Here is an 11,706-nt window from a genome sequence, read left to right on the forward strand (position 1 = left end):
AAACAGTGAAACCAGAAACACGAATACATGGAACAGACTGGCTGGTGCCAGAGGGGAGTGACTGAATAAAGAATGTGAAGGGATTAGCTATATAACATATGCATACCCTATGGGCACGGATAATAGTTTGATGAAGGTCAAAAATGGGGGAGGCCAGGGTGGGTAGAAGGGGGCAAAGGGGAGGGGAGGTGGGGAGGGAAAGAAGAGATCAACCAAAGAACTTGTATGCATATATGCATAACCCATGGACACAAACAATAGGATGGTGAAGGCCTAGGATGGAGGGTGGGGTGGGCTAGAAGGAGTTAATGGAGGGAAAAGTGGGACATATATACTTTCAACAATAAAGTTTAAAATTTTTTAAATTAAAAAGTAATAAATTAAAAATTAAGAAAGAAAAAAGCAAGCAAAGGAAAGAATAATACACTGAGTGGCCAGATTATTATGATCTCTGAATGCATAATAATCTGGCCACTCAGTGTGTATATATATATTAGAGGTCTGGTGCATGAATTCGTGCATGGGTGGGGGCCGGCCAGCCTGGCCAAGGGGAGGGGACATGGGCGGTTGGCCAGCCTGCCTTCTGGTCAAACTCCTGGTTGAGGAGACAATTTGCATATTAGCCTTTTATTATATAGGATTATATAGGATACATACTGAGTGGTCAGATTATTATGCGTTCAGAGATCATAATAATCTGGCCACTCAGTGTATATGTAAAACCAAAAAAAGGAAAAGAGAGAGATACCTAAGGGAAAACTCGTGTTCAGGGGTAGGTGAGGAAACAAGGCAAACTATGATAAGTAAAATGCCCTCTTGTCTTTGCCTATGAGATGCATTTGCTGATCCAAAATAGATAATAATTTTTCTCAATTCAAAAACTCAGAGAAATCTACACTCAGGTTTATTTTAGGCCAAAGGAAGAGAGCAAAGAAAAGCCCCAACATCAGTGATTCTCTGTCTGGAAAAATGACCCATGGATAGCTCACTCCCTCTGGCCTTCAGTACAACAGAAAGACCACAAGTCTTGTATAGTTAAAAGACGGATGATTCCAGTCCTGGCACTTGCTGGCCATAAAGTGGTCAAGATTTGAGCCCCCTCTGGGCTTCGGTTTTCTCACCTGTAAAATAGGGGTAGTACTTCCAAATTCAAAAGACCACTGTGAGGATAAAATACATGTGAAAGTGCATATGCATAATACTGCTCAGTCCTTGATCATACAATTTTTGCATAGCACATAGCCAAAAATCTTTGGAATGCCACAAATTCATTGTTTTGCTCAGATTCATCTTCATAATTGTATTTTGCTGAGTCTAATATTAAAATTAGATAGAATTCCCCTGCATACCACAACTAACAAAACACAGGTGTTGGGCAGCAGGGGAAAACCAAGATGGAATTTAAGTTTAAATTTTAAAATCTATATTCATTGAACACAGAGCTTACTGTATAACAATCTCACTCAATCCTCTCACTCAAATGGCATTCCTCTCAAGTGGGCAACTCACCTTATCCCCAAAACAAATTTAGGTAAAGAGGAAATGGCTATAGATTAAGCTATACAAGCCCAATCAACATAGACATCCCTGAATTTAAACTTAACTGGGAAACTGAGGCTCAACAGACCCCTCAGGCATAATGGGGTAATGTGATGATCTAATTTTATCTGTCAACTTGGGTAGGCTATGGTATCCAATTGTTTGGTTAAACACGGATCTAGAAGTTTCAGTGAAGTTGTTTTATGGGTTGTTGTTGTTTTTTAAAGATATAATTAACATTTAAATCCATAGGCTCTGAATAAAGCAAACTGTCCTCCATAATGTGCATGGGCCTCATCCAATCAGGTGAAGGCCTTAAATGAAAAGAGGATCTCCAAGGAAGAGGAATTCTGTCGCCAGGCTGATTCAAAACTGCAACTGGACGCTTTTTCTGAACTACGTACTCCCTAAATTGCCCCTCATCTGTTGGCCACAAAAACGAAATACCCTCCTTATAACTCTCTTTAATAGTCCATCTCTCGTATGAGGTTTTCTTGGGGGGTGGGGCGGGGGCGGGCAGTGCAACGATGTGGTGCAAGACAAAACAGGTTCCGGCTCCCATGGGGTTTGCATACTACTGTGCGAGACAAACAAGTACATAAGATAATTTCTGGGGGATTGAGGACAATTATGTGATACCATAATCAATAAAAAAATTTTTTTAAAAAAGATAATTTCTGTGTGCTAAGAACAATACAAAAAAAAAGAAACAAGCAAACAAAACACGGTGATGGGATGGCATCTGGAAGAGGAAAAGCATTCTGTACGTGGGAGCGGCCAGTCGCCTCCGCACCAAGCACGGCGTTCTGGGACCCTAAGTGAGTCCTAGAGGGGAGCGCAGCAGAGGGGTGCATTTGTAAGAGTCTAGAAAGACATTTAGAGTGGCTATTTAAGACTGGTCCCTAACTGACTTCATGCAATTAGGTCTGGAGATGAGGTGAGGGATAGAGCGGAGGAAGCCTGCTGCCACATCCGCCCGCTCGGAAGCCCTGGATCCACTCCTGCAGGTAGGCCACCTCCCGCACCAGCAGAAGAAGCCACTGAGAGGCGCGGGCGGGAGCGGGGAGTCCCACATCCTCTCACTTTCCCGGGCGACCGACCAGGCCTCGCCTCCGGCCCGCGAGGTTCTGGGCGGAGGAAGACCAACTTGAGACCCGGAGGTCAGCATCGCCATCCTGAAAGCGAGTCCCCGGGGCTGGACTTCCCGTCCCCCGGAGCCGGCGAGCTCGCCATCGAGCTGCATTCACCCCGAGAGCCGGGATCGGCGATCTGGAGCCGGGCTCATTCAAGTCCTCGGGCCTCCTCCGGGTCCTGGACTCACCCTCCTTGACGCTGCTTCTTCCTTTCCTGCCCCCACTTTTCCTGCAGGAGCCGTGGGCCCCGGCCGGGGCCGGGGAGCGGGTGTCCGCGGGGCCGGTGCGTTGGTGTTGGAGAGAGGAAAGACGAGGGAGGGGAGCGGAGGCGGCGGGAGCGTGCGGCGGGGCCGGGCGGCGGGCGGTGCAGAGCGCCGGGCGGGAGGAGGCTGCGCGGGGCTGGGGGCCCGAGACCCGGAACGTGGTAGAAGGTGGGGGCCGCGGGAGAGGCGGGAGAGGCGCGGGAGCAGCGGGCGGGGGAGGGGAGCGCCGAGGCCGCGGAAAGAGGAAGATGCTTAAAGGTTAAAACCGAAAATAAAAAAAATAAAAAAAACTGCCGGGTTGAAATGACCGCCAAAGCGGGGAGCGGAGGGAAAGGGCGCCCCCCCTCCCTCCCCCCAGCAGGGACCCCGCTCTGCCTACCTGGTCCGGAGCCCGGCCTGCCGCTCCGGCACCGCCAGCACCACGCAGTGTTGCGGTGTCGCGATGGCTGCAAGCAGCGGTTTCCTTTCCCGAATCTCGAAATAGGTTATAGCGCCATTTCTTTCAAAACTGACATCTGGCCTCCTGAATGGTGGGGCGGGCAATGACGTGATCTTGCTTTGTTTTCCTCTCTTTCTTTTTCTCTCTTTTTAAATAATCCGGTTTGGAGAAATGGAAGACCCTCGGCGAGGGGCGCAAGGAACACAGCCAGAGAAACCCGGGAGCCGGCACGAGCGGCCGCGGAAGCGCCAGTCGGTTCCTGGTGGCCTGTCAGGTGACGGACGTGGAGGGGGGGGGGGGGGGCTGCCCGGAGCAGCGTCAATCTTCAGGACCTGGAGCTGTCACCTATGGGGCGCCGAGGCCGGAGGGGGGGCAGGGGGGTGGGAGGGGGCGCAGATGGGCGGGAAAGAGGCAGTGGGGGAAGGGAGAGGGACGTCGGGCTCTTGTCGTGGGCGCGCACCGCTCTCGGCCCGCCTTCCCCGCGCCCGCTGGGGGCGAGCGGTCCCGAGCTCGCGGGGAGAGATCCGGGCCGAGCCGACGCGCGGCCGGGGACGCGGGCGCGCGCCTAAGGGGCGGTGATGGGCCCCTCGGCGGCGCGTGGGTCTCCGTTTTAAGTAGGGGGACGGGCGCCGAGCGGCTTCGCTCCGATCCCAAAAGGCGGCGCGGCGCGGCGCAGCGCCGGCGCAGCTCGGCAGCGACCAGAAGATGGTGCGCACCTATCTGGTCACGGTGCGGTTTCGGCGCGCGTGCGGCGCCCCGCGCGAGAGAGTGTTCGTGATAGAAATCCTGCGGCCCGCGGGCGAGTGGGCAGCGCCGGAGTGGCGGGCCGCCGTGGCCCTCGTGCTGACGCTGGTGCGGAACCAGCGCCGAGCCCGGCAGCCGCATCCTAGAAGACCAGGTAGGAAAGGCCTCTCCAAGTCCCCGCACCACCGGCCGGGGGAGTCCCCCGCCGCGTGGGCTTGAAGGCAGGTAGCCCTCGCCTCCCGGGGGTGGAGGCTCAGTGCGATCTCTCTCTGCACACGTGTTACACTCACTGAGAGGTGAGGTTCTTTCAGTATTTGGAGCTATGGAGCCCGGAACCCTTTCGAACTCCTCCTGAGTCCCGTGAAACTCGGGGGGGTGGGGTGGCGGCGGGAGGGGGTTCTAAGCCCACCTCAGAAGTAGCGCTGGGTTCCCTGGGTGGCACAGTCGGTGCACACGCGCGCGCACGCACACACACACACACACACACCCCACGGGGGATTGCACCAGGTGTGTTTCCAGGGCACTCGGTGACTCTGTGCGCTCCTGGAGTGAGGTGTTAGTAACGGTCTCAGTTTGGGGGAGGCCGCCTTTTTCTCCCCAGACCTTCCTGCTGGGTCAACCTCCCCTCCTGGCAGCACCCGCCAGCACTCTGACTTCCTGAAGCAGTGACAGTGATCTGAGGATCAGCCACTGCTAAGTGGAGATTTTTGCAGTCGACATGGGCTTTCTAGTAAGTGGCCGGTTTATTCCGTGGAACGCATTCCAACGTCTCGGGACAATGGCCGCGTGTGTAGAAGACAGTGGTAAATCCAGGGAGTCAAAACCAATCTTATTTTAACCTTCTCAAGCCACAGTGAACACTTTTTTTTAAAAATTGAGGCCTACTTCTTGAAAAAAACACAGACTCACTCCTAGGTAGTTTATCTTCATATCAGATAAATCCTGATACCGTCGGTGTAATTTCCTATGGCCAGAATAATGGAAAATATATATGTAGTTACAATAGGCAGAAACCTATTAATACGTGGGTAATACATCAACAGACAATTTAATGAAGTTTCATTTTTGTGACCATCTTTGTTGCATCATTTCCTTTGGAATGTGTGTTTTGAAAAATGCAAAGGCCTGCAGAGGGGTAATTAGTTTTTATTGTAACGTTAATTGGCTTTTTGACATGCAAATATAAATTGTTAAAACTATCGATGTTTAATTAGATGTTTCCATTTCTACTGGCAAAAGTTTACAAACAATTTATAAGGTAAATCACATTTTCTTTTTCACATTATTATGAAAATTCAATTTTTAAAGAATCGTAGCAGGAGTTTATAAAGAATTTCATAGGGCGATCCTGTTCGGTTTTTTAATGGTGCTTTATTCTTAGCAGCAAATGTTTAGCCACTATATGTTTTTTAGTATCAGAGTTGTTAATTACTTTATATTACTCTCTATATAAAGCTATTTTACTTAAATTATTTTGTACAAGAAATATATAGTAACAAAGTAGAAAATTTTAATCTATGTAAATATTGTAATTATGTGTTTTCTAGTTTAGGAATACACAATATAATATTGTGATGACTAAGTTATAGAAAATATTTTGTAGTATGTTTTATAAAATGTTAAAAACAAAAATGACACATTCATTCAAAGAAGCAGTTTATTTATTTTTATTTAGGTATAATTCAATTTTCAGGAATGATGTGCAAGGTTATTTTAAAATGCATTGACCACATGAAAAGCCCAATTTTCAGCAAATATCTGAAAACAGAACACATGACTTTGGTAGAATAGAATGTCTTGAAAATGTGTGCAATTCTCCAACTTCATATGTGAAATTATACACATAAATAAACACCCGGAATTATTAATTATAAATTATAAGTAATTATATATTGGATAATTATGTTGGAATTTATACAATCTTTGAGAGCCACATTGCCAAAAAATAACTTGTATGAATTATTTAATATTAATGCAAATATGTAAGGTGTTATTTTAACATATTTTTAGTTTCTGCAAATCTGTTTACTATGACTTTTTATTTTTATGACTGGAAATGTATAAAATAAAATCCCACATTACTAGTTTGTTATCACACATGCCTGGTGAATTACATTAATTGATTTGTTACTTCTGCGTTGGTGTGTTTACAAAATAATATTTTTATGAGACTAAATATCTATTTGTTGACTACCACTTGGGAACTCTTAAGAGTTTTAGTGTTTTCTCAAGGTAATCACTGTATAGTTAGCATAAAACATCATTTCCAATGTGTACATGATCCTCCCCCACCCCCTTGCATTAGTTCTAAGAACAATAATCCTTTCAGGAATCAAGACTTAATATTAATTTACTTCTTTGAGGATCCTTGAATTTTAAAAATTCCATTGTCTTTTCAGATAACAATGATGTAGCCTATTGCTACCTATGTCCAGAATATTTTACAGGTCTGCTAATTACATGTTAGTTCATCACTACTATCATGATAAAATTAAGCTAAACAATTTTCCCAACATGTGAATAACTTTTGTTAGTAAATTGATCCACATCATCTCAAAAATACTTTCTTTTTTTTTTTCTTTTTTTTCTTAACAGAAGGCTGAACATCTGGCCCAGTGATTTTACTCCTTTAAAAGCTTTAGTCCTTTTTGAGAAGTGTAACAATCTCAGCCCCTCTAACGCTGGCTGCACCTATTCACTACGTAGTTCGTTTTTTAAGTAACGGTAAATATAGGACAAATGTGTTGCTATACCTATTTACAAGGGGCCTGGGGGTTAGGCCTCTGGTCTCCGCACTTGCCCTCTTCTCCATTGACTTCAGGTTGGGACTCCCCCGCTTCTCAGAGCTAAATCAGGGTCCTAACGTAGGATCCCTGGACCCCAAAGAGAGCACACAATAGGAAGTGAGCTGCTCCCCTGGGACTTCGTCTCCCCCTCACCTCCCCATCTCCCACACCTCAGGGCACCTCCTGGACTCAATTCCTGGAGAAGACGCGCGTCCTCGAAGTTTAAATTGGCAGCTGGGGTAAGGCCCTCCAGCAGGTTAGCCGCTGGCCTAGTTAGGGCCCCACTCCACAAATGCATTCCTTCTACTTTCAGTCTCCCCTGGGCCTCGCCCCTCACCCCAACTATTTCCACAGATAAAATTTGATCAGAATAACTAACTGCAGACCAAGGGTTATATGTAAAGCCAGACTGGGGGTGGGGGCGGGGGGGAAGGCGGTCACTGGGTGGAGAAGGGTGTGGGGGCAGGGCAGAGTCTGAACGGGCCTTGTGGACTCAGAAGTGCCAGGTATGACCAGAGACGCCTCTTTATTTTCTTCCCGGAGGGGAGGGGTTGAAGTGGGGGTAGGTACATTCTAGAGACCCAGAAATCCTGGGGGAAGTGCAGTTCCAAGACTTATGGCCATTTCGGGCCCTCCCACTTCGTGGGCGACTGGCGTGTTGAATGGCCACACCCTCTGTTGCTCTGTCGGGTTACAAGATGGTTTTCCGAGTGTGGCCCCTAGTATTTTTCCAGAGATGCCTCTCAGCTGTTTTCTTCTTATAGTGAAGCTTTCCTCGTGTTAGAAATCCCCCCCCTCAGTTTAATCATTTTAAATGAAATCATTTATTAGAATGAAAAAAAGTCCGTAAGTCTAATAACAAGATCAACTTCTATAAGAAAATCGTGGGAGTAAAGACTGTTCAGTAGGGAAATGAAGGTCCTTTTAAGGCTCTGCTCCATTTTAGAAAATGCCTACCAATCTGGGACCTCCACCCATTCCCCATATCCTAATTCATGGTGTTTCTGTGTTATTCACCAATCCCACGTGTATTGAAAATTGTTGAATTTGCTGTTAATAGCATTTTTTAAAAATATTTTATTGATTTTTTACAGAGAGGAAGGGAGAGGGATAGAGAGTTAGAAACACCGATGAGAGAGAAACATCAATCAGCGGCCTCCTGCACACCCCCTACTGGGGATGTGCCCGCAACCAAGGTACATGCCTTTGACCGGAATGGAACCCGGGACCTTTCAGTCTGCAGGCCGACGCTCTATCCACTGAGCCAAACCGGTTTCGGCAATAGCATTTTTTTTTTTAAGAAGGGGGTATTGAAGTTGTTTGTCCCGTGAGCCCTAGAATGATTGTTGCATTTGGGCGGAACTACATAATCAGGAAGAACTAATAAATTGGGGGAGGGGGGAAATTAAAACCATCAGCACAAAATTTAAAATTCCAGTACCTCAGATGTCCTTTGAAAAAGAGTAAGTTGATTTTTATTTTTTATATTGAAAATAACATAATGGCTTTGTTCATAAAAATATAAACATTTTATCACAAATGACCTTTTAATCCTTCAGTACTAGCTTTCAGTTTTCCCCTTTATCTTAAAAAAAAATCTCAGAATTAATTTAAATGGTTGCAAAGCCAATAGGAATTTTTTAAGAGAAGAAAAGTTTTGTAAAGGTTCAGAGTATGTGAGCAAAGATATATAACCTCTCAAGCAAACTGAAGCTAATAAAATTGTGTAGGATAAATATGCCTTTACTTTGTTAGTTTAAGCATGAGAGGAGTGAGAAATCAAAGAAGGCAGCAAAGAGTATCAGCAGCAGCATTACCTGGGCTGCTGTTTAAGATCCATATTTCTGGGTTTGCTCCCCGGAAATTGGACTCAGCAGATTTGCTTTAGGTGCACTTGAGGGAGATTCTGTTACAGGTGGCTTACTGGGACACCATTGACAAACATAGCCAATGTACTTTTAACTTTATGTTTGCTTACTTATTTTAAAATCAAGATCCAGGTTTTTAAGTAAGATTTAAAATTTCAGAATCAGTCGATCGCACTTTGAATCCCCAGGACACTGAATCTGAGTCAGCGGGAGGAGCTCTTTTACCAAATGAAGGAGAGCCTTTATTATTATGGGATCTTTCATCTGAATTGCAAAAGACTATCTTTTTTAATACTAAGGACCATTCTCTACACCATCTTGCAACCCAGACAGAGAAACAAAAAGGATGAGGCCTCTCAACACTCCAGTTGCCACGTGGAGTGGAAGGGCACAGGGTTTTACAATCAGAACATATTTGGGGGGAAGGGTGTAACAGGATATACTTGTGTGGTAAAGCTTGCAGCATCAGACAGAAAATTTCCACATAAGACATTCATGATATCTAATCTTTTTGAAACACTATATATACATTTACCCCTGTTTAGTGCGTTCTAGGTAGAAAGGTAGAGTAATAGTGGTTTCTTTTATTTCATTTTATTATCCAAACCTGAAATCATGCTGGTTAAACATGGCTACCTAAAATTATGTAAGTGAGGAAAAACAAAACATAGAAGTATTTCACAGGTTTAAATTATAGTTAAGGTCAAGGCAAAATTGCAGTACAACATAGTTATAACAGAATAAAGTATTTATGGACAAAATGATGGGTCCTCGCGGACTCAGAAGTGCCAGGTATGACCAGAGACCTCTGTAAAAACACATTGACGAGAGGGGAAATATATATATATGACTAATGTAAGCTAAAAAGTAATTTGCAAAAACTAAAATATTATGCCTTCAAAATTATAATCATAATTATTCTGCTTTTAAATACAGTTTGTTTAATGTTGCACCGATTGCTTTGCTGATGTACTGAGGTTAAAAGCCTATGTTTTGGTTTCTTTTGTTGAGTGCCATTTTTTTCCTTCTACTTGACTCAGGCTGCCAGAGCATCTGACTCAGCAACGTGCGATTCTTTCACCCAATTTAAAGAAACAGTAGCTATCGAAAGAACAAGGACTCCCCGGATTGCAAATCTTTTCCACCCCATAGAAAAAGTAGTATATTTTAAATTTTAAAATAATTGTTAAATGTGTATACACAATGGAACCCTTTGAATTTTACTCCAGTCAATTTACATGCTGAATAGTTGGAGTTTAATATATTTTATGTAATATATGGTTTTTAAAAGAAGCTTATTGAAACTTTCAAAAGTATATGGTCAAGTTTCCTTTCTCTTTATCCTTCAAAATGATTATTAAAAGGAGCTTAACAGTAATAGAGCACATCAACTTACATTATCTCATTTTATGGTCACATTAGCATTATGTTTTAGGGATTTTGTTCATCATGTCATAGACTGGAGACTGAGGCTCAAATAACTTGTTGCACGGTCTCTGTGCTTCTTACCCCAAATGCCTCCACTTCCTACTTCACAACTGCCTCTCAACTACCTCTCCAGAGACCACATCTCTTTGTATGTTGCTTAACTCTTTTGGATTTCGGTTTTTCTCAGCATTAGCCACATATGTCCCAGTAAACATATATTGATTGAGTGAAATGAAAAAGTTCTGAAAAATAAGGCAATATAATAAATAATAACTGAAGCCCTTGTGAATTCTAAAAGTCACTGAAACTCATAATAAAACAAGGGGATTAATTTTTTCAGAAATTTATTTCTTGCCCAGAATGAAACTAATTCAAAACTTTCTTGTAAATGTAATATAAAATACTTACAATATAAATCACTTTGATTTAAGAGCAATTAATGGAAAATCTATGCACCGGCACAGGAATCACTTGAAGGATGAAGTAGAAAGTTACTTTCTTAGAATATATGACATATAATTAGAGTCCATTTCCTTTACTTACTAGATGTGTGGTATTTGGACTAAGTACTCTTTCATTTTCTCATCTATAAGCCTGAGATGTACTCTATACTACTCACCTAATAAGAACTAGGTCAAATACTACATATAAAAATACATTGTAAATGTTCAATTGGCATACATTTGTCAGTTATTATCAAAGTACCTAAATAAACTATGCCCTTAAAAATACATTAGTTTACTTTTACAGTAAATGCCTACTTAAGTAGGTTTAATTATTCAGAGTAACTAGAAATTCCTGAATTCCATTTTAAAGAATATACATATATGCCCTAGCCGGTTTGGCTCAGTGGATAGAGCGTAGGCCTGCGGACTGAAGGGTCCCCAGTAGGTGGTGTGCAGGAGGCAGCTGATTGATATTTCTAACTCTCTATCTCTCTCCCTTCCTCTCTGTAAAAAAATCAATAAAATATATTTTAAAAATATATACATATCATAATAAAAATATATTTATTTATTCAATCCCTGAAACATTCTAATGTGTCAGTGTAAATTTGCTTACTATTTAACCCCTACCTGTACAGAAGCCCCATAGGATGGCCTTTACAAGGTGACTCTAAACTCTTCTAGCATTCATACTGTTAATAATCATTTCTGGAGGGAACACTGAGGTAATAGACTCTTAATTCCTTCATAATGGTTGCTGCAGTATGAGTATCTGAATAAATAGTCTTAGTGTAGAATTTTCTAAAAAGAATTTAGTATAAAGTGTGTGTGTGTGTGTGTGTGTGTGTGTGTGTGTGTGTGAAGGAAAGAGGGGAAGAAACATTAAGGTGATCCTCAAAACCTTCAAAATGTCTGTCTTAATGGAATTTTAATTTTGAGAGGTCTTACCCTGGAACCTAGGACCCAGTGTTTTGAGGGAACTTTTGCTATTATATCTGCTTGATCCTTAGCACAATTAAAATTTTGACAGATCATCCTAGTTATGGCATAAGTGTCAACA

General features: G+C 43.3%; 1 long non-coding RNA gene across 1 annotated transcript in view; it reads right to left on the minus strand.

Moving 5' to 3' along the window:
• The window catches only part of LOC114227272 (uncharacterized), an 84,946-nt gene extending 81,318 nt beyond the window's left edge, over positions 1-3,628 (minus strand). The window contains exon 1 of the long non-coding RNA XR_008558239.1: positions 3,315-3,628. This is a non-coding gene — a long non-coding RNA (uncharacterized LOC114227272). The remainder of the gene's footprint in view (positions 1-3,314) is intronic.
• Between the last annotated feature and the right edge of the window lie 8,078 nt (positions 3,629-11,706).

Source organism: Eptesicus fuscus, chromosome 15 (assembly GCF_027574615.1).
Source record: "Eptesicus fuscus isolate TK198812 chromosome 15, DD_ASM_mEF_20220401, whole genome shotgun sequence".
NCBI lineage: Eukaryota > Metazoa > Chordata > Mammalia > Chiroptera > Vespertilionidae > Eptesicus > Eptesicus fuscus.